Source organism: Cetorhinus maximus, chromosome 12, assembly GCF_964194155.1.
Source record: "Cetorhinus maximus chromosome 12, sCetMax3.hap1.1, whole genome shotgun sequence".
NCBI lineage: Eukaryota > Metazoa > Chordata > Chondrichthyes > Lamniformes > Cetorhinidae > Cetorhinus > Cetorhinus maximus.
In genome coordinates this window covers 34,644,134-34,666,336 of record NC_135890.1, presented here as the reverse complement: position 1 = coordinate 34,666,336, position 22,203 = coordinate 34,644,134, and the positions used below count along the sequence as shown (strand labels likewise).

At 41.2% G+C, this 22,203-nt stretch overlaps 1 pseudogene; it reads left to right on the top strand.

Moving 5' to 3' along the window:
* The first annotated feature begins 1,605 nt into the window (after window positions 1-1,605).
* On the top strand, window positions 1,606-1,981 carry LOC144688042 (ragulator complex protein LAMTOR2 pseudogene; annotated as a pseudogene).
* The last annotated feature ends 20,222 nt before the right edge of the window (window positions 1,982-22,203 follow it).

The following is a 22,203-nucleotide window of genomic DNA, read 5'->3' as shown; positions in this document are numbered from 1 at the left end:
GGAAGGAAAGAACGTAGAAATATTAGAGTGTATCAGCCAATAGGGTGAGTTGGTAAAAATGGTAAAAAGACAGAATTAAAAGCTTCTACCTGGATGCAGCATTCGTAATGATGTAGATAAATTGATGGCACAAATAGAAATAAATGCATATGATGAGTTGTGGTTGCAAGGTGACCAAGGCTAAGAACTGAATATTCAAGGGTAATTGTGATTGTGAAAGGGGAGGTAGGAAAAAAGGAAAAGAAGGTGTGGTAGCTCTGTTAATAAAGGATGAGAGAATTACAGTAGTGTGAAATGATCTTGGTTCGGAAGATCAAGATCTAGAATCAGCTTGGGTGGAGATTTTTAAAAAAGCAAGAGGAGGAAGTTACTGGTGGGAGTAGTTTTTAGGTCACCTAACTGTAGCTATACTGCAGGACAGAGCAGGGCGCGGGTGTGGGGGTTGCAGATGGTGCCAAACACCGAGATCGGCGGGCTATTGGGGGCCTGGGCTCGGTGTTTTAAACTAGGTTTCCAAGTTGTCCAGCCAGAGCTTCAGGCCTGACAGACTGGTTTAAAAAATTCAGAACCGCCAGGCTAAAGGTTTCGATTTTTTTTTTGCAGCCTGTCTGTCGGTGTCAATTTCACAGAGTTGCTGCGTGGCTGCTTCCAACTTTTGGGCAGCTTTGTGATTCCATTTTTTTTTAAAAGCCCACCAGAAAACCCCAGAATTGCCCAAAGGTCAGCAGCAGCAGTGCAACAGCTGTCAGGAGAGTGTTCTCCATTCAAAAATAGCAAACTAATTCCCTGTAATTTTAGGAACAATTGAATGCTGTGTGTGTTTGCGTGTGTGTGTGTCTGTGTGTGTGTATGTGATGTGGAGGTTGGAGGGGTTGGGGGTAGAGGGGAGATTGGGGGTGTGGGGGCGGTTGGAGGGAGTTTGGGGGGATTGGAGGAGGGCTGAGGGTGGGAGGGTTCACTTTTAAGCTTTAGTATCACAAAATTAAATACTGAACACATCTCAAAATTATCTTTTGAATTTAAACCAGCATATAAATAACAGTCTAAATTTCATTATGTCCTAAAGTAGACACAGGGCAGAATTTTACGGCCCCGTTTCGGCGGGGACGCGGCCGTAAAATGCGGCAAGACATTATAAACCCCATTGACTTCAGCGGGAAAGTAAAATCCCGCCGTCGTAAAATTCTGCCCACATTCTGATGACATGCTGTTTTGATGACTTGAGAATCTTGAGACTCATCAAAATAAATGTAAGAAACTAAACATTGGAAGTGATGAAAAACGGTGTTGACACGCTATCACCAAATTTATTACTCTTGCAAAATCTGGGATTTAAATCACTATTTGTCACTAAGAGATTGCTTAAAGAAAGGTTTTACAAATCTTTACTCCATCATAGGGTCACCCTACCTTGCACCATCCGATTTAAAATCTAGCAAAGGGTGGTCACACTGCAGGACTAAAATTTCTTTGTTCGTGGGGATTCCTGTTTATCCATTTTAACTTTGGGAAAAAAATCCCATGAAATCCCAGAGTAACAGCATAAAGGGCTTTTACCATAAAGGCTCATTATAGAAACTCAATCCTATGACTATGCTTCTAGAAATGATTAGGCCCAAAGTGACCCAGGTGCTCAGCTAGGCCAACACCGCAGGAGTCCAGAGCACCCTGCCATTGAATAATGAGGGCTTGCTCCTCGCCTATTCTGGCTACGGTGACACAAATGCCCGTGTGATGGCTGCTATTGCCAGCAACATCTGGGGTCCCTACGCTAAGAATGGGCATCAGGCCTTCAATGAAGACAAGCTGAAGTTAATCCTCATGGACTGCATGGAGGGCCAAGTGGCCATAACTCACGTGGCCAACCTTCTACTTTGCATGTACGTGAAAGAAATAGTGGGATTCGAGAGGCTGCAAGCCAAGGCTGAAACCCTGGTTCAGTACCTGGAGGAACCCCTCACCCTGTTGGCTGTATCATAGGTGGAGGTGCTGAAGTGTCGTTCTCTGAAGGAGGAGGTCAGAGGCTTTTTGGTGTTTATGCTTAATGATATTTACCTCAGGATGGGTTTAAAATGAACCTGCACTGCTTCGCAAATCACAACAGATAAAACCTAGAAATGATTTATCTCAGGATTTTGCTGACAGGCTCTTTTTTTCTGTTGGAGATTCTTATTTATTAATTACATTTTTCCACTTAATTTGCCTGTTTCTCTCTCACCTCAAACAATAATTAGAATGTTTAGAAAATACTATTTGCACATTTACTAAGTACAAATATAATGCAACATCATATGGAATCTGTGGATAGGCTATAAATTCATAGTGTAAAACACAATTGTGCACCAGTGGGTTGGAGCCAGTGAATTCAGAATGGTAAGGTTGTATTAGCTACAGAGTTGAATTGTTTTGTAAATGTAGTGATTTCTCTGTAGCCACTTTTCTAGCATCAGTTGATTGTTCTGTGATTAATTATCCTTAGAGACTCAGCTTTGGGTCTCCATTTTAACCATTGCTACAGTCACTCCATCTACTACATGCAGGTGTCATGAAATAAAGACAAAATCTACATTTATACAGGACCTTTAACAATGTCCCAAACTGCTTTATGGACAATTAAGTACTTTTGAGTTGTAGTCACTGATACAGTGTAAGCGTTATCAAATGGCATTTGGCCTACTCCTACTTCTAATGCATATGTTTGTATGTCATTCTGGATGGATGAGAGGAGCTGGGCTAGATGGCCTTTGTCATCTATAAGTATTTTGTGAACATGGGGTGGAATCATGACTGGAATTCTGTTCATTTTGTTGTTAATGAAAGTTTACTGTGAGCAGGTTTTGTGTGGTGAAAATGCCAGGACAATAGTGCATAATGGGCTTATTGTGAATCAGTAACCTGTTTTACATTGCACATGATTCTCAAGAGCCTTTTCCATTGATTTCAATTTTGTCCTTTTGTCTACTTACCTATTATCTCACTCTATCTTGGTGCTTTTTATGAGTTTTTTGAGGTATTGAGATATTGTGATAAAGTTGTGTTGTATAATAGATGTTGAAAATATATTGTAGTGAGAAGCAGCAATCAGCAGAATCTTCAGATTTGCTGATCAATAAAACATACAAATGAGGGCCATTCAGTCTTTGCTTTCCAGCATCTTAAAAGTTGTGTTGAACAGAGACACCTGAGGACTCCAACGCTTCTCACTGACAGTGAAGACCTATATTGCTCATAAGTCATTTGATCTTTCTATCCTGTGACATAACTGATAAAATAGAATCCAATTACACCCCTTGTATGAAATAATTATATTAAATAATATCAATCTTGTGCAGTTTATCTGGGTTGCAAGTATTGAATCTTTCCCCTTTTATGAATTTACGGTCACCATGTCCATATAGTGCAATGCACAGAATATGTTAATGAGGGCTGAGGCAGTGACCTAAATCATTGTTATTGTCTTCACAGTGTTATAAATAACTAATGGGGTATCTTCCTGTCAAATTAATAATATTGCATGATGCTGTTAAAAAATAATTTGTGCTCTCTGGTTTGTTTAATTGTCATGGTGGGATCACCTATTGACTGCACACAAACTAACACTGCATTATATCATCACTGCTCTTAATATCAATGACATTAATGCATTTTCATCAGATGATATTTATAACAACATGTCAACAATAGGTATTGTCACTTTACTAGGATCTTTAAGTGCTTGTTTGGTGAATTGATTGGTGAATCTTGAAAGGGGAAAAAATAGTGTGCTTGATTGGGGGTGTGGGGGGTGGGATGGTGGTTAAAGTGGGGAGGGGGGAATAAGTGGCCCGGAAACAGTGGAAGCACCAGGGCCCATAATTTCTCTCCCGGGCCCTGGGACAGAGTAATGAAGAAATGAATGAATAAATGGAGAAATAATGGGGACCTGTAAGAAAGGTATTTTAATAATTGTAGATGATTGTAATCTTCATAGAGATTGAACAAATCAAATTGACAAAGGCAGCCTTGAGGATGAGTTCATCGAGTGTATTCAGGATAGTTTCTTAAATTAATACACTGTGAAACCAACCTGGGAACAGGCAACTTTATACCAGTGCAATGAGACAGGGTTAATTAATGATCTCATAGTAAAGGATCCTCTAGGGAAGAGTGATCATAGCATGTTGGAATTTCCAATTACAATGGTGTGAATACAGAGTTATCTGAAATGGACTAGGAAGCAGGTTAAATGGTAAGAATGTAAATAAGCAGTAGCAGATGTTTAAGGAGATATTTCATAACTCTCTACAAAGATATATTCCATTGAGAAAGAAAAACTCTATGGGAAGAATAAAGCACCATGGCTAACTATGGAAGTTAAGGGTGGTATCAAATTGAAAGTAAAGTCATACAATGCTGTGAAAAGTAGTGCCAGGCCAAAAAACTGGTAAAAAATTTTACAAACTAACAAAGGATGGCTAATAAAAATGGAGAAATTAGCATATGAGAGCAAAGTGGCAAGAAATATAAAACAGACAGAGCTTCTACAAGTATCTAAAAAAGGAAGAGAGCTGTTAAAGTAAACATTGGTCCCTTAGACGATTAGGCTAGGGAATTAATAATGAGAAACAAGGGGATGGCAGAGAATTTAAACAAGTATTTTGTATCTGAATTCATGGTAAAAGTCACAAAAAGCATCCCAATAGTAATCAAAAATCAAGAGACAAAAGGGAGGGGGCAACTTACTATCACTAGAGAAAAAGTACTGGGAAAGTTAAGAGGACTAATTGCTAACCTCTGGACCAGATGACCTGCAACTTAAGGTCTTAAAAGAAGGGATACAGCAGTTGTAATCCTCCAAAATTCTCTAGGTTCTGGAAAAATCTCAATGTATTGAAAAAAAAACACAAATGTAATGCCCTAATGCCCCTATTTGAGAAAAGAATGAAGCTATGACATCTGTCATCGGAGGCAGGATGTTACATTCCGCAGGCGGGTGCGTACCCGGCCCGATTGGGTGTAAAATAGTGCGCAATGACATTAGGTGAGTTCCCTGATGTCATCACAAACTAACGCGATATTTTGGTCGGTGGGCATGTGCAAGAGTTGGTAGCGCGCCTGCCGACAATTAAGAGGCCTATTAAGGCCATTAATCAATTAACTTAACTCTATTCTTCGCTGCCCACCCAACCTTAATCAGCCAGGCGGCCTTTTGATTTTTTAGCAAACCTCATCCGCGGGCGGGATGAGGTTTCCACAATTAAATAAAAAATAAATATAAATTTTTGGGAAGAATTTTTATTCTGTTTATGTCATTGTCAGTTAGTCCCATGTCAGGACATTTCTTTCAAATTTTAAAAATCTTTGTAGTTGATTTTAAAATTGTTCAGCTCCCTGCCTTCAGGGAGCTTTCAGTGCATGCACGCTTTTGTGCTTGCACTCCTCCTGCCCCCATCCCAGAAGCGCTGAGCTTCTCATCGTACTTTTCACCCTGGCTGGCCGTGAATTGGCCAGCCAGAATGAAATCGCCGTCGGGGGCCAATCGCAGGCTCTGGACCGTTTCCCGGCCGCTCCCGGGCTCGCCTGCCACGCCTGCCCGACAACCCGAAAATCCTGCCCAGGAAAATGCTGGAATCAATTATTAAGCAAGTAGTAGCTGGTCATTTAGAAAATCATAATACAATCAAGGAGAGTGAATATTGTCTCAAGGAAGCACATACAGTGTTGCCAGTTGTAAAGGCAATACAGATGGTGAGTGTGCATTTGCAGATGAAGGAACTATGTTGCACTTTGATTGAAGAGGAAGCATGGGCAGAAATTTTCACTCGGCGGGCGCGCATCTGACCTGCTCGAGCGTGAAATGACACACGCTGAAGTCAGCGCAGTCGCGCGATAGTTTGTTCGGTGGGCGCGTGCCAGAGCCAGCAACATGCCCACCAAGAATTAAGAGGCCTGTTAAGTACAATAAGTAACCAATTGACTTAAATTTTTCACTGCCCGTCCAACTTAACGGTTGGCGGGCAGGCGAAAAGGTCAAGTGACCTTTGCATTTTTTTGGAAACCTCATCCACGGGTGGGATGAGGTTTCCAAAAGCAAATAAAAATAAACTAAAACTTGAATTTTTCATTAATAACATGTCCCTGTTCATGAGAGTCATCACATGAGGGGACATGTTTCATTACTTTTTAAAAATTATTTCCTTTCACATTTCATCATCTCCCTGAGGCAGCTGTGTGCTTCAGGGAGATTATGAAGTGTTCACTCGCACGCATGTGCAAAGTTAGCACTCGGCCTGCTCACCCTCCTACCCCCACCACCCCCCACCCCCCACCCCCCCCCACCCACCTCAGGTGGGTGTACAAGTAGCGCTGAGCGCTGCCGCTTGATTTTCACGCTGGGCGGGCCTTAATTGGCCCACCAGCGTGAAATTGCCATCCGGTGCCAATCGTGGGTGCCAGTCGGCCTCCCAACTGCCCCCGCTGAGCCTGCCCGCCAAGGGCAAAATTCTGCCCCACGTGTGATCAAGGACAGAACAATTGAGAGTGCTGATGGAAGCTGGATGTTGCCAAATAAAAGATGACAAATGAAGAAAAAATTCCAATCTTCCTTATCTTTGTAAGATCATTGAACATCTTCATACATTGCTGCTAGATCCTGACTGCAGTAGTGTAAGTACATGCATGCTTTGAATCTTCTCTCCATTTCTGCTAAATCGTTATCCTGGGTACTCGTAGGGACATGAGTAGGTCGTTCAGCCTCTTGAGGCAGTTATGCCATTCATTTTGATCATGGCTGATCTGTGGACCAACTCCATTTACCCTTATCTGGTAAAAAATCTATCAATCTCAAGCTTAAAATAATCACTTATTCCAGCATCCACAGCCTTTTAGGGGAGTGAGTGCCAGATATCTACTATGCTTTATGTGAAAAAAATATTTTCTGATTTCACTTCTGAATGATCTAAATCTAACTTTAATATTATGCCCCTTTATTCTGAATTGCCCCACTAAAGGAAAGTTTCTCTGAATCTATGCTATCAGTTTTTAAATCATTTTAAGGACTCTAGTAGATAACATTCTCAAACTTCTAAACCCAAAGGAACACAAGCCAAGCTTATGCAATCTGTTGTAATACTGCCTTTTAAGCCCTGGTGCCATTCTGCTGAATCTGTGCCATACCCTCTCCAAGGCCAATACATCTACCCAAAACTGAACACAGTGATTTAGTTGAGGTCTGACAAACGCTCTGCATAATTATAGCATCATCTCCTCACTTTTGCATTTCAATCCACTTGAGATAAAGGCCAAAATTCCATTAGATATTTTAATTACTTTCTGTACCTGTGCATGAGCTTTTAGTGATTTGTGTACATGGACAACTAAATCTCTTTGCCCTCTCAATATTAAGGAAATATTATGATTGTACTTCCTTGCACCTGAAGCACCTCACATTTTCACATTGAACTCCATCTGCCACAATTTTGCTCAGTCACTTATGTCCCTTTGAAATTTATTTTCCACAGCTATGGAACTCACAGTACTTTGCCATTAAAATGATAGAGGTCCTCCACTCTGCCTTCACCTGCATTACATTAACAGCACCACCGAGAAAATGGGGAGTCTGAGAGTCGACATTCTGATTAGTGTTTAAAATTCATTCTCCTTACAACCACCACTGAAATGACACTTCGCCTTTATGAGGTGCAAGCTTAACATTTGAGTCAGAGCTACCATATTTCCCATCCTAAACCATATTTCCTAAACAAGGGGCTGCCTGCCAGCATTTGCAATTAAATGTAAATGAAACCCAAGCAACAAAATGGTTTGTGCCCTCACCTAAATCATTGAACTCAATGGAAAGGAAAGTCAGGCGGGGTGTGTGATAGGCTGTCAATCCATTACCATCAGTTTTTAGCCTCATTGTAAAAGTTAAAATCTGCCCTCCTATTTTTCTGGCAAGTTTTGCATCAACTGCTGATATCTCCAGACTGAAGCCCAACCGCACACAAAAAGAGAAGTGACAGGTTACCATGTTGAGTGTAATCAGAAGGGAGGCAAGTCTTTTTTTCAGTACTAAACAAAACAAAGGACAGGGGAGAGAATAAATGATAAAATTCAAGAAGCCCACATGCAGATTCCTGTCACAGAAAGGTAATTAATTACATTAATAAGCTGTGATAAAGGGCATATGAAAGAACTTTTATCATTTTACTTCCACTTAATGCACTCCTGTATATAGGCCAACTTGCTCTTTAATGCTTAAATATTTCATTAACATAAAGATGCATGGGGAAGATAGGTACACTTCTTTGCAATATGGACCTACTCATAAAATCAGTATCAAGTAAATAATCATCAGTTAAAATTATATTTCTTACATATTTGTGTACCTGACATGATAATCTAAATGTTATATATCGGAATCACTATTGTAGTTAGGCATTTCAATTGCCTTCTTCCAAACTCAATATTTCCTCTTGTACTCTTGTGCAAACATTGAAAGATAATTACAATAATTAAGAACCCATTCAATGTTATTAAATATTGTAGTCAGATAGAATCCTTTTCAGATTAATTACAATTTAGATTATAATAAATCATAACATTCAGAACATCAATCAACAGAGATCATAGGTCAATTATTTCAATGCACAATCTATTAATTTAGCACTAATCATCTGTTTTAGCTTTTTAATTAAAACTGATGAGCAAGTTATGTCTTTCTTTTGCCTCTCTTTTGCAGCAGGTTGTTTCACTTACATTTATTTTACAGATACTTTGCACTTTTAACTTGTCATTCCCTCACCCATTTTCCAATTCATTTATTTACATTTCCCCCTTCCAAATCTTTCTTTACCCAACACATTTCCCAGCTCTATATTTGAATCTTGTGTACATTTATCATCTTTATTAAGTCGGAAGAAACAAGCTAGTTTGGGTACTGTCACTGGCAAATAAATGGCCCTATTACGATTGGAGGTGAGCTAGAAGCAGGCTAACCATTTATTTTCAACAAAGGGACTCAATAAAAAAAAAATAATTGTACCAAAAACAAATACAATCCGCTAACTTAATATCAGCATCTTCCAGTCTACCCGATTACAAAAGTGGTGTGTATCGGTCTATTTTCTTGCTTTTAGTAAGAGCACAGTTAAAGTCTGTTTAGATCTGTTCTGCTTTCATCTGCCTCTCCATAATTGTGCTAAGACTGTGATTTAAACTCCAATGCATTATCCTCTGTGTTACTGGGTAAATATGGTGAAGAAACATGAAAGGAACTTTTTGGGTATATTAATAACAAGAAAAGTATTTTGGTGAGTCTTTCCTGTTAAGAGAATTATTATTGCTAGTGATTAGCACTTGACTCCATCAAAACCATGGAACATGGTTTCCTTTAGGTCTCTTTGTGATCTAATATTATCCCAGTTAATAACTCAACATTGGGCAAGTGCACAGTGTAGATAGAGAAAAACTGTTCCCACTAGTGGAAGCATGCACATTCCACAGGGCACAGGTTTAAGGTAATTGACAAAAGAAGCAATGGTGACATGAGGAGAAACTTTTTTTCATGCATTGAGTGCTTGTGTAGTGGAGAAAGATGCAATTGAGGCATTTAAGAGGGAATTGGATTATTAGCTGAAAGGAAGAATGTGCAGGGTTACGGGAGAAGGCAGGGGAATGGCACTGGGCATAATGCTCATTAAGAGAGCCACAGTCAGAATGGGCCGAATAGCCTCCTTCTGTGCTGTAACAATTCTGTGTGATACACTCACTGAAAGACTTTCGTCTCTTTTGCAGGACAAGGTGGCCCACAATAGACAGAAAATGCAGAAAACCTGCAGAAAACCAGCAGAAGAGGAGCACAGCTGCATGTGTTGACCTCCAGGGAGAGACAGTGCTGGGGACTTTTGGGGTGGCCATCACTGATGCCAAGGCTAGTGTTGTCACAGGAGCCATTGACAATGATGGTATTTCCTGCCTAATGCACCTTCTCAAATCCTACTCCGCTCTCATCTAGCAATCTGGTATGGCATAAATGCTGCAGGTGGTGTAACCTTGCCCCTTTTGCTTTCCACCTTACCCCTGCCTTTGTGCATTTAATTTATGCTGTTGGATACCCAAGATCTGTCACCAGGACAGACAGTTGTACCAGAGGAGGAAGGCCTAGATGGAGAACAGACATCAGTGGAAGAAACACCGTCACTTTGATCCAATACTCACAGCCACCAGCTCAGATACTGGCACTGCATTTTTTATAATTCTTTGATTGGAAGTGGGATTTGTTGCTCGAATCACCTTTGAAATGAGTGGCTTACTGAACCATTTCAGAGGGCAGGTAAGATTGCTGTAGACCTGGAGTCACATGTAGGCCACACCAGGTAAGGACAGCAAATTTCCTTCCCTAAAGGACGTTAGAAAACCAGATGGGTTTTTATGACAGGGTCTCTGATTGCCAGCAGCTCTTGGAGGTGGGATCTTTGCCCTTAAAGAGACAGGTGTCCTGATGGCAGGCAGTTAATTGCCTGATGGGCATAGAATCAGATCAGGGCTCCCGAAAAAGCTGCGGAGGTTTTCCATCTCGCCCCCACCCCACCTGCCCAGTGGGGGCCACTGTTGTTGTGATTAAATTCAGCCCCGGTTCTACTTCAGAACTTTGATGGAGTGATGTACAGAGAAAGGCTGATGGGCATACACAGAAATGCTTTGTGCATTGGCAAGGAGCCCTTGTCATTGGCAAAGGGCATGGAAGAACTCAGCTCCAATTTGACTCAGAGCTTGGAGCTCATCCTCTCTACTGTGGAAGTGATAGCAACTCATGAGAACACTTGAGGATCCAGCCATGATGCTGTGCCTGATGGCCTATGGCTCTGTTTCTGTTGCAACAGAAGCAGCCACCCAATGCCTGAGTGCTCCAATTAGAGCTCAGCCTAAGGTTATGAAGCCTCTGCTTGTTGCCATGCAAGCCCAGCTTGGTGCCTTACAGACTCAGACTGCTGCCATCATGGCTGTGCAAAACAGTTCTCAAAAGGGCTTGCAAATCTCACAGCAATCTGTTCTCCAGCAGATTGCTAGGACAGCTGAGATGCTGCCTCAGAGGAGTGGCAGCGCCTTCAGGGAGCACAAACCCGCTGTTCTCTCTTGGTATAATAGCATTCGTACTCCTACAAGAGGGTCTTGTTGTGCAGTCGGTAGCGTCCCTGCCTCTGAGCCAGAAGCTCCAGGTTCGAGTCCCATTCTGGGACTTGATGGCCAAGAAAGGTGAGTTCATACCATGGCCAAACATTGATTATCAACCTGCAAATCTCCCCAATACACCATGACAGGTGGTAAGACCAGGAGAGTCCCCTGGTCAGCCAGAACCATGTGGTAGCTGTAGTGCAACAGCCTCCCCATGTTAAAATACTCCACACGCAGGTTCTTGCCAGGGCATGTACTCCATGGCAAGCTTCTTCTCACTTCGATGGACTGCCAGAAGATGAAGAAGATTTGTGCGCCAATCACTGCCATTCTGCCAACTGTGTGTATCTAAGAGAGAGCATTAACAAGTGGTCCAAAATATCAGATCAGGCAGAAAATCAGAGTTAGACTGGCATCATAGTCTGCCTATTCTGCATACGTGTGGCACATGCATGTAATATTTATGCTAGTTCCCTCTGCAATATGGTGATTAGCACATGCCATGCCTGAAGTGGTTGGGAGCAGTCAAAATTTTGAAGCCCTCAGACTCTAATTTTCTGCAGAATCTGCAAGCAACACATCGTATTTCATCTCAGCTCTTACAAATTTCAGGTACTCGCTTAAAATTTTGTAAACACTAACTCAGGATAAAGCACATAAATAGTTGCATCTGGCATTTGTCACCTTATGGACATCAATAATATATCACGATCATTGATAGCAGGGAAAGTTCATCCAAGTTATTATTTCTCATTTGTATTAGCCACTGTCTGGTGCTTTTATCTAATTGTCTCTCAGACTTGTTAAATTAAACAAATTAGTGATGATAAAGTACAATATGAAATTCTAGATAAAAAAAATCGTTCAGCTTACTTCATTAGGATTTAATTAGCCAAAGCTGGATTTTGTCACCACTCATTATTACTTGCACCTGTGCTTTTCTTTTTCTCTGTTTAAATCTCTTGCAAGTGTTCTGGATTCAATGGTCTCCAGATACAAGCCCTGACTGGATGTAAGTTACAGCATTCTGTCCAATATTGAAGCAGTCTCATTAAAAAGCAAACCTGCCATGGAATTAATTGAGAAGCAGTGTAAACACCCGACAAAATTAAGGTGGGATCAGTTCACAGAAGCTATTTGGTTTGCCACTTCCAATCATTCCACTATCTATGATGTCTGTTTGTAGTGGTGATGCATGTTAAAGATCACTTAGTTGTTGAGACAGCATGCACTTTTACTTGCATATTGTAGTCTGGAGCTATGGATAGTGATGGTAGAGGCTCACTTTTCATCACATTGCTCACCATGGCATGTGTTGGAAGGATTTGCAGATTGATATTCATTCTGTTTGGCCACATTATGAATAGCCTTTCTCAACTATCAAGTCTTGGAGTAGGACTCGAACCTGGAGCTTCTGGCTCATAGGTAGGTCTGTTATGATGGGCTTGTCTTGGGATTCGTTAGCCTCTTATTCCAGAAGAGATCTCACTAGAGTCAATGGTCTTTGTTTAAAAAAAACATCTATTTACATGCTAAGTATTTACAAAGGTTAAGAAAGACTAACATATAGCTAGAGCTGCCATCTGGGATACTACTTAGACATCCTCTCTCGGTGAGTGATATCAATGTAACATAACTTCTTTTGCACATACTCAGTTTGCTCTTAATAGGGTTAACCCTTTACTGATGCTACCCATTGTGCCACAAGACATCCTCCCTGTTTGTAGTCAATGATCCCAAATGCATTGCTGCATGTATTCAGCAACATGTAATTGATTGCTAATGAGGCCGCTCACTCAATCCACTTACGTCAATTTGCCTACTGAACCTAAATTATATCAATTTGTCTAAGCCGGCACAAATATTTTTTGCAGTTTACTATTTTATTCTTTATCTTCACCTTGGGCACTTTCACGAGCAGCATGGTGAAAGTGCTTCAGAAAAACACACAACACATACTCATACACGTACACGGAACTCAGAAAGTTAGCATGCACAGACAGCAGGCAATTAGGAAGGCAAATTGCACATTGGCCTGTATTACGAGGGACCTGGAGTACAAGAACAAAGAAGCCTTGCTACAATTGTATTGGAATTCGGTAATATAATAACTGGAGTATTGTTCACAGTTTTGGTCTCCATATCTAAGGAATAAAATGCTTGTCTTGGAAGCAGTAGAGTGAAGGTCCACTAGCTTGCTTCCTGGATGACAAGGTTGTCCTTTGATGAGCAGTTGAGTAAATTGGGCCCATGCTCTCTGGAGGTTAGAAGAATGTGAGGTAATCTCATTGAAACATACAAGATCCTGAAGGGGTTTGACAGGATAGACACTGAGAGGTTGTTTCCCTTGGTTGGGGAATCTAGAACACAGGGAGCACAGCCTCAGGATAAAGGGTTGATCATTTATGATCAAGATTAGGAGAAATTGCTCTCACTCAGAGAGTTGTAAATCTTTGGAATTCTTTACCACAAAGGGTTGTGGATGCTCCATCAATGAAAATATGCAAGGCTGAGATAGAGAGATTTTTGATCTCTCAAGGAATCAAGGGATATGGGGAAAGGGCGGGAAAGATTAGTGGGAAGATCACTGATTTTTAAATATATATATATATATATATATCTCAAACAATGTACTAATTTTTGGAACCAAGCACTTTAAATGAGATACTGCCTAGTTGGAAATGATACTGCAGCTATTGGTCTTAGAAATGCAAATCCACCCTTTAAAGTCTTTTGAATTGGAACAGAAAATTCTACAAAAGAATTTGGAATCTTATCACTAGGAAATGTATAAAAAGCAGGAATAATGCCAATGTTGAAAAGCAAAATTCAAGACACTTTCTAAAATTAGAAAAGCCTTTTTCCTTAAAATTATCCTAAATGTATTCATGCAAGGATGGCCATTCTATTCTCCTAGAAACCACAAACATTGCAATGTAGTGCTTTGCATTAGGAACCATTTAGATTGGACATTTGGAGTTATCCTGATAACAGTAATATTGATTTGAAGGAAAGTTTACTTTGCACATTTATATGAATGAATTATATATTCCTCATGAATATAATCTATGCCTCTAGCTACCAATTTTTCCAATGCATCCATTGTGAGAACAGAACAAAAATTGCAAGTGAGATGTCCAGCTACACAGTGGCTAATAACTTCTAATGTGAGCATTTTATATTTGACCATTGATCCACAGAAAGGATTTGAAAATCATTTTTTTTTTTAAAGTGGTTTTGGATAGCAATGTACTTAATCAGCATTTAAGAAAAAAATACTGAGATGAAAAGTATTCAAGGATCTAGCTTTCTCTGAGTGTAATTAATTTATTAGATCATCTCAGTAATTGTTAAACTTCATGCTTAATATGTTGGGAGTCTCTCATGTTAGGCAGTGATGGTCTGGATGGCCTTCCTTCCTGGCTGTGAAAAGCTGTAGATTAAAATAGGGACCAAGATCTATGTAAGGGGGCTAAGACCTCACACTGGATATTTTTAATAATATATTTAGATTCTATTTTATAATATATTTAGAATTAGAATATCATCATGATTAAGGTTTAAAATTTTTAACATTGGACAAAGACCTTTGAACAAAAGGAGCTAGCATGGCAGTATCACAGAAACTTGCACTTGTTATCTCTAAAGAGACACTACCAATCCCCTGTGGGCTGCAGAGATCAAATTCAAAAAGAACCATGCAAAGACCATCTCCATTCATAAGCCAGGCTGACCAACTGGATCCTATTTGTCTGCTAGGACAACCTTCCTTTCAAGTCTTAATGGTTGGAACATTTAACAATCTCAGGGACCCAGACAAAGGGATACATACCCTTAGTCAAAGCCAAAGTGGTGAGGTGGGAGTAATGTGACATGAAACTAGCTTGTGAAACCAGTAATATTGCCTTGTGGAACTGCAAAGCTCAGTCTGCCATTTTACTATCTGCAAGCAGCAGCACAGAGAAGGGGCTCTGCCCACATTGAATACCTGCCCTATCTACACTGTTTCTACTGAAACTTCTAAACCATCGCCTACAAGACTAATTCAACTCTGTGCGCCTATCTCCTTGTGTGAAGTGAACTTCATTGGAAAAATTATACAGCATCGGTTTTCAACCTGCCGACCTCCTTGAGGGAATACCTCATTAGACTCTGATTCTGGACTCTGGACAAACATGAAACAATAATTCTTTTCTCTGAGGTCTCTGTGCTGCAAATCTTTCTTTCTCTATCCCTCTTTTACTGTATGAGTAAAAAGGAGGCAATGTGGTTATCCTCCTCGTGCATTGAGTGTGTGAAAATAAACTAACCTTTTGAGTTCATCCTATCTCGGGTTTGCTGTGGGGTTATTAATAGAAATTGGATCACAACAAAACTGAGGGATTGGGAAATATGCCACTGTTTACAAACCAAAACACCTTTCTGTTTATGGATTTGTGGTGAGAGGAGAAATAGGGACTGTTTAAATTAACCCCCCTCCTGTCCATAATATTTGAAAATCAGATCCAACAAATGCTACAAAGTAGGTCAGGGTTTTAAGATAGACAGCTACAATCTTTGATCAGGTTTAGAAGTTGTGGGAGGATAGGTGTGAGTTAACTTGTTGAAGGCAAGTAAGATGATCCATTGATATTAGGAAGTGTGGCATGTTACAAGATAAGTTGTGCTGATTGAAATAAATTAGTTAGATTTTAAAACTGTTATATATGTTCATTTGCTGTGAAATTAAGCAGCTTAACAATTTCTAGGTTTTGCTTTGGAGAAAATGAAAAGCACACATATGAAAGATGTGAGTATCTGGTTCAGATGAAAAGGTTACTGTTGTTCATGTTTTGTGGATTAGAATATCATTTAGGCAGTATGGGAACCACCCTAAAATTACACACTCAATCTGCTTGCTTGATTACCATTGATGTAACTGAGAATGTCTAAAGCAAGACCTTAAACATCCTCTACCATAATTTTCAAGAAGTTACCGTGTCGAGCTTTGAGTTCCTCATTAAATGTCTGTTGTTTTGAAGCAATTATACCCACTTTATATCAGTCTAAAAACACTTCTTAATCATTGAAATGGGAATTTAAGAATTAGTCATTAGTTCACATGCACGAATCTTTGAAGGACGCAGAACAAGTTGAGAAGGCTGTTTTTTTTAAAACCAAATGGGTGACAAAAGCAAGGAAACCATGTTAAACATATAAAAATCCTTGGTTAGGCAACAGCTGGAGTATTGTGTCCAGTTAAGGGCATGACATTTTAGGCAGGAAGTTAAGCTCTTGGAAAAGATGTGGGGAAGATTTACCGAATGGTGCTAGGAATGAGGAGCTTCAAATACAAGGAGAACTGGAGAAAATGGCGTTGTTCTCCAAAAGCAGAAAAGGTTAAGGGAATATTTAATGGAGGTGTTCAAGATTATCAAAAATTTTGATAAAAGGTAATAGGGTAAAGAATCAGTGCAGAGATTGGGGGATTTTTTTATGCAACACGTTGATATGATTTGGAATGCAAGACCGATAGCAGATTCAATAACAACTTGCAAAAGAGAATTAGATATATACTTGAAAAGGTAAAAAAAAACGCTGGTCTTATCGGAAGAACAGGGGCATGGGACTAACTGGATTGTTCTTTCAATTGACCTCCTTCTGTGTCATACAATTTTGAAGTTCCCTGTATAGGAATTAATATTTTTGTTCACTTGGTATTCAAACACCTATTTAATTATATTGCATTTGCATATCAAATGCACCGTATGCTGTACCATCTGAATGTACAATGCTTTCTAATCTCACAAAAGACTTCATAGTGCAAAATCAAATAATGTTTGAACTGTGTGCAATTCAGCAAGCTCCATACCTTACAAACACAGCCGTTTCCCAAAATGAATACGTGCAATTTTTTCATCATAAAGGTATTAGACAATGTTACCAAGTAAAATATGGCATCAGTTTTCTTAACTCCCCCTGCTCCAGAGCAGCCAATATTTGAAAAAGTAATGCAGAGCAATGTTTACCACGAATTTTGATATCAATATACAAAATTAGAAGTTTGGCAACGGCCTACGTAAGAGCAGGAGTAGGCCCTTCAGTCTTTCAAATCTATTCCACCATTCAGTTAGATCAGAGCTGAGTTGTAAATTAACTACCACTTTCAATTTCTTGCCTACTCTGCACCAGATTTGATCCCTTCAATTCTGCTTACAAGAAACTCGGCCTGACCTTGAATATTGCTCAACAAAAATCATATGTTAACCCACACCAGGTTAATCGAATGCTCCAGCTCCCATATAAGTTAAAGGAAAAACTCTGGAATATGTTGAGCACTTCCCAAGCCTTGGTAGACACCCCTCTCAAAAGGCCACCATTGACAAGGAGATCCAACACGGGATTAGCTGCGTCAGCTCAGCCTTCTACAAACTATGACAGCAAGTTTTTGACCACAAACGCCCCTGCAAGTCACGAAAAATCTGAGTGTACAGAGCAGTTGTCATCGCCACACTCCTGCCCTGTACTGCAGTGAGAACTGGACAGTGTATCAGCGACACATAAGAGCACTAGAGAAATTCCATCAGTAACGCCTCTGCCACATCCCCTAGATTCAATGGGAGCACGGTCAAACAAACACTAGTGTCCTTCTTGAAGCCAGCTCTACAAGCATTCAGGGCAAAATTCCTGGAAAATCAACTTTGATGGACTGGACACTGTGCCAAGATGGTTGAAAAGTGCCTCCCCACAGGACCTTTTCTCAACTCTTAGATGGCCAGCGTTCTGGCAGAGGACAAAGAAAACACTTCAAAGGCACGCTGAAGCGTGGCAGCATTGACATTAATGACTGGGAGAAACTTGCTATCAATCGTTCAATCTTGTCCATCCAGCTGTATCAAGCTTTGAGCCTGTGGTAATCTGAGGTGCACTACACCTTTAAGAGAATGTGAGCAGATTGACCACGTGACTGTATTACCCAATTGCTGTGTAGCGCAGGCTACAATTTTAATCAATTGTTTAGAATAGGGTCTGGTTGGGGAAGCACACAATGTGTTAATGCTCTGTTACTTGTGTTAATAAATAACACATGCTTCATCTTCTGTTGGTCTCTGTATCTGCAGTATATTGTTTGCCAGCTCACCCGCTGGTAGATAGGTGTTCAACCATGTTCGTGAGAAAAACGACCCGACAGAAGGAACATAACAGAGTCTCGATTTCTTAATGATGAGGCAGAGCGGCAGCATAGAAGGAAAGAAAAAGAAGCAAATCCTGCACTTTGGATCCCACTACCTGGTGGGATATCCTACCCCATGTTCTCAAAGATGCGTTGAGAAACGGCCTGTTCAGCCACATGAAGACCCATGGTAGACACTCGCGATCCTGGGTAGATGCCATCCTTGAATCGAGCTGACAATGATGACATATCTTAATTCCACATCGTCACTTTATGGATAAAGGTCAATAAAACATTGGAACTCATTAGAAGAAAAATATAACAGGGAACAGAAGACTTAGATGATTGTAATTTAAAAACCCTATGTTTTAACAGGGATAATTTGGCAGACATTTCTGTGATGTGCAGAAGTTAGATTTTTCTTTAAAGGCCTTTGAGATAGGAACAGATATAATACAGAAAGTACCATGAGCAACTGATATATATGGTTCTGCATTGCTGCATAGCCTCAGCACATGCTTTGTTCTTTTGATGTGGAATATTTTATTCAACAGCTATTTGATATAAAAATAGTTAGTCAGAAACCTAGAATTTATTGAGTGATTTTATCTAAAGTACACTTAAAGCACTCACATAAAATCTAACTCGGCTATTTAAATGGCATTAGCCTATTTCAAATAAACGGGTTAATGCTTAGCAATGTGTAGGAGGGAGGTGATGGCGTAGTGATATTGTCACTGGCCTAATAATCTGGTCACCTGGGATTGAATCCCGCCATGGCAGATGGTGGAATTTGAATTCAATAAAAATCTGGAATTAAAAAAATAAAAGACTAGGAAGCCATTGTCGATGCTTGTAAAGACCCACCTGGTTCACTAATGCCCTGTTGAGGAAAGGGCATCCTTACCTGGTCTAGCCTACATATGACTCCAGACCCACAGCAATGTGGTTGACTCTTAAATGCCCTCTGCCCATTCAGTTGTATCAAAACTGCTAGGCACCAGAAAAGACAGTGGCAATCTCAGCCCTGTCGACCCTGCAATGTGCTGAGCATTGGGAGAGCTATCTCACAGGATCATACGTTACAGATAATGTCCCAGACACCGCCATCACCATCCCTGGGTATGTCCTGTCCCGCTGGCAGAGGTGAGGTGGCAGCTCAGTGGTATATAGTCGGGAGGGGGTTGCCCTGGGAGTCCTCAACATTGACTCTGGACCCCATGAAGTCTCATGGCATCAGGCCAACAATGGGAAAGCAAAACTCCTGTTGATTACCACATACCTCCCCCTCAGCTGATGAATCAGCGCTCCTCTATGTTGAACACCACTTGGAGAAAGCACTGAGGGTGGCAAGAGTGCAGAATGTCCATTACCAGGAGTGGCTCAGTAGCACCACTACTGGCTGAGTCCTAAAGGACGTAGCTGCTAGGCTGGGTCTGTGGCATGTGGGGAGGGAACCAACAAGAGGGAAAAAACATACTTGACCTCATGCTCACCAAATTGCCTGCTGCAGATGCATCTGTCCATGACAGAATCAGTGGAAGTGACCACTGCACAGTCATTGTAGTGATGAAGTCCCACCTTCACAATGAGGATACCCTTCATCGTGTTATGTGAAACTACCACTGTGCTAAATGGGATAGATTTTGAAAAGATCTTGCAACTCAAGACTGGGCATCCATGAGGTGCTGTGGGGCAGCAGCTGAATTGTACATGAATACAATCTGTAACCTCATGGCCCAGCATATCCCCCACTCTACCATTACCATCAAGCCAGGGGATCAACCCTGGTTCAATGAAGAGTGCAGGAGGGCATGCCAGGAGCAGCACCAGGCCCACCTAAAAATGAGGTGTCAACCTGATGAGGTTATAACACAGGACTACTTGCATGCCAAACAACCAACCAGCGGATCAGATCTAAGCAGCCCTGCCACATCGAGTCATGAACAGTGGTGGACAATTAAACAACTCACTGGAGGAGGAGGCTCCACAAATATCCCCATCCTCAATGATGGGAGAGCCCAGCACATAAAAGGTAAGGCTGAAGCATTTGCTGCAATTCGAGTGGATGATCTATCTCGGCTTCCTCCAGAAGTCCCCAGCATCACAGATGCCAGTCTTCAGCTAATTCGATTCACTTCACACGATATCAAGAAACGGCTGAAAGCACTGGATACTGCAAAGGCTTTGGGCCCTGACAATATTCTGGCAATAGCACAGGAGACTTGTGCTCCAGAACTTGCTGCACCCCTTGCCAAGCTATTCCAGTACAGCTACAACACAGGCATTTACCCGGTTATATGAAAAATTGCCCAGGTATATCCTGTACACAAAAAGCAGGACAAAACCAACCTGGCCAATAACCGCCCCTTGAGTCTACTCTCCATCATCAGTAAAGTAATGGAAGGGTCATCAACAGTGCTTTCAAGTGGCAATTGCTTAGCCATAACCTGCTTACTGACGCCCATTTTGGCCTGACCTCATTACAGCCTTGGTTCAAACATGGACAAAATAGCTGAACTCCCGCGGTGAGGTGAGAGTGACTGCCCTTGACATCAAGGCAGCATTTGCCCGAGTTTGGCATCAAGGAGCCCTAGCAAAACTGGAGTTAATGGGAAAACTTTCTGCTGGTTGGATTCATACCTAGTACAAAGGAAGGTTGTTGTGGTTGTTGGAGGTCAGTCATCTCAGCTCCAGGATATCACTGCAGGAGTTCCTTAGGATAGTGCCCTCAGCCCAGCCATCTTCAGCTGCTTCATCAATGACCTTCCTTCCATCATAAGGTCAGAGGTGGTGATGTTCGCTGATGATTGCGCAATATTCAACACCATTCACGACTCCAAGTGGCAAGTAACATTCACACCACATAAGTGCCAGGCAATGACCATCTCCAACAAGAGAGAGTCTAACCATCGCCCCTTGACATTCAATGGCATTACTATCACTGAATCCCCCACTATCAACATCTTGGGGGTTACCTTTGACCAGAAACTGAACTGAACTAACCATATAAATAAAATAAAATAAAAGCAAAATACTGCGGATGCTGGAAATCCAAAACAAAAACAAAAATACCTGGAAAAACTCAGCAGGTCTGACAGAGAGGCAAGGAATACAGTTAACGTTTCGAGTTTGTATGACTCTTCATCAGAACCATATAAATACTGTGGCTACAAGAACAGGTCAGAAACTAGGGATCCTGCTATGAGTAACTCACCTCCTGACTCCCCAAACCCTGTCCACCATCTACAAGGCACAAATCAGGAGTGTGATGAAATACTCCCCACTTACCTGAAAAAGTACAGTTCCAACAACACTCAAGATTGACACCATCCAGGACAAACCAGCCCTCTGGATTGGCACCACATCCACAAACATTCACGTCCTCCACCGCCGATGCACAGTAGCAGCAGTGTGTACCATCTACAAGATGCACTGCAGGAATTCACCTAGGCTCCTTCGACAGCACCTTCCAAATCCAGGACCACCACCATTTAGAAGGATAAGGGAGGCAGATAGATGGGAACACCACCACCTGGAAGTTCCCCTCCAAGTCATTCACCTTTCTAACTTGGAAATATATCATTGTTCCTTCACCGTCACTGGGTCAAAATCCTGGAACTCCCTTCCTAACAGCACTGTGGGTGTACCTACACCACATGGACTGCAGCAATTCAAGAAGGCAGCTCACCACCACCTTCTTAAGGGTAACTAGGGGCGGGCAATAAATGCTGGCCCAGCCAGCGAAGCCAACATCCCGTGAATGAATTTTAAAAAAGAAAGGAATTTCATAAAGCTTATTGTCTTGGTGATAACGCTACTCAGTAGTTTCCAGGCCATGCTGTTCAACCTTTTTCATTTCAAACAGAATGTTGTTATCCCTTCTGGTGGTTAGT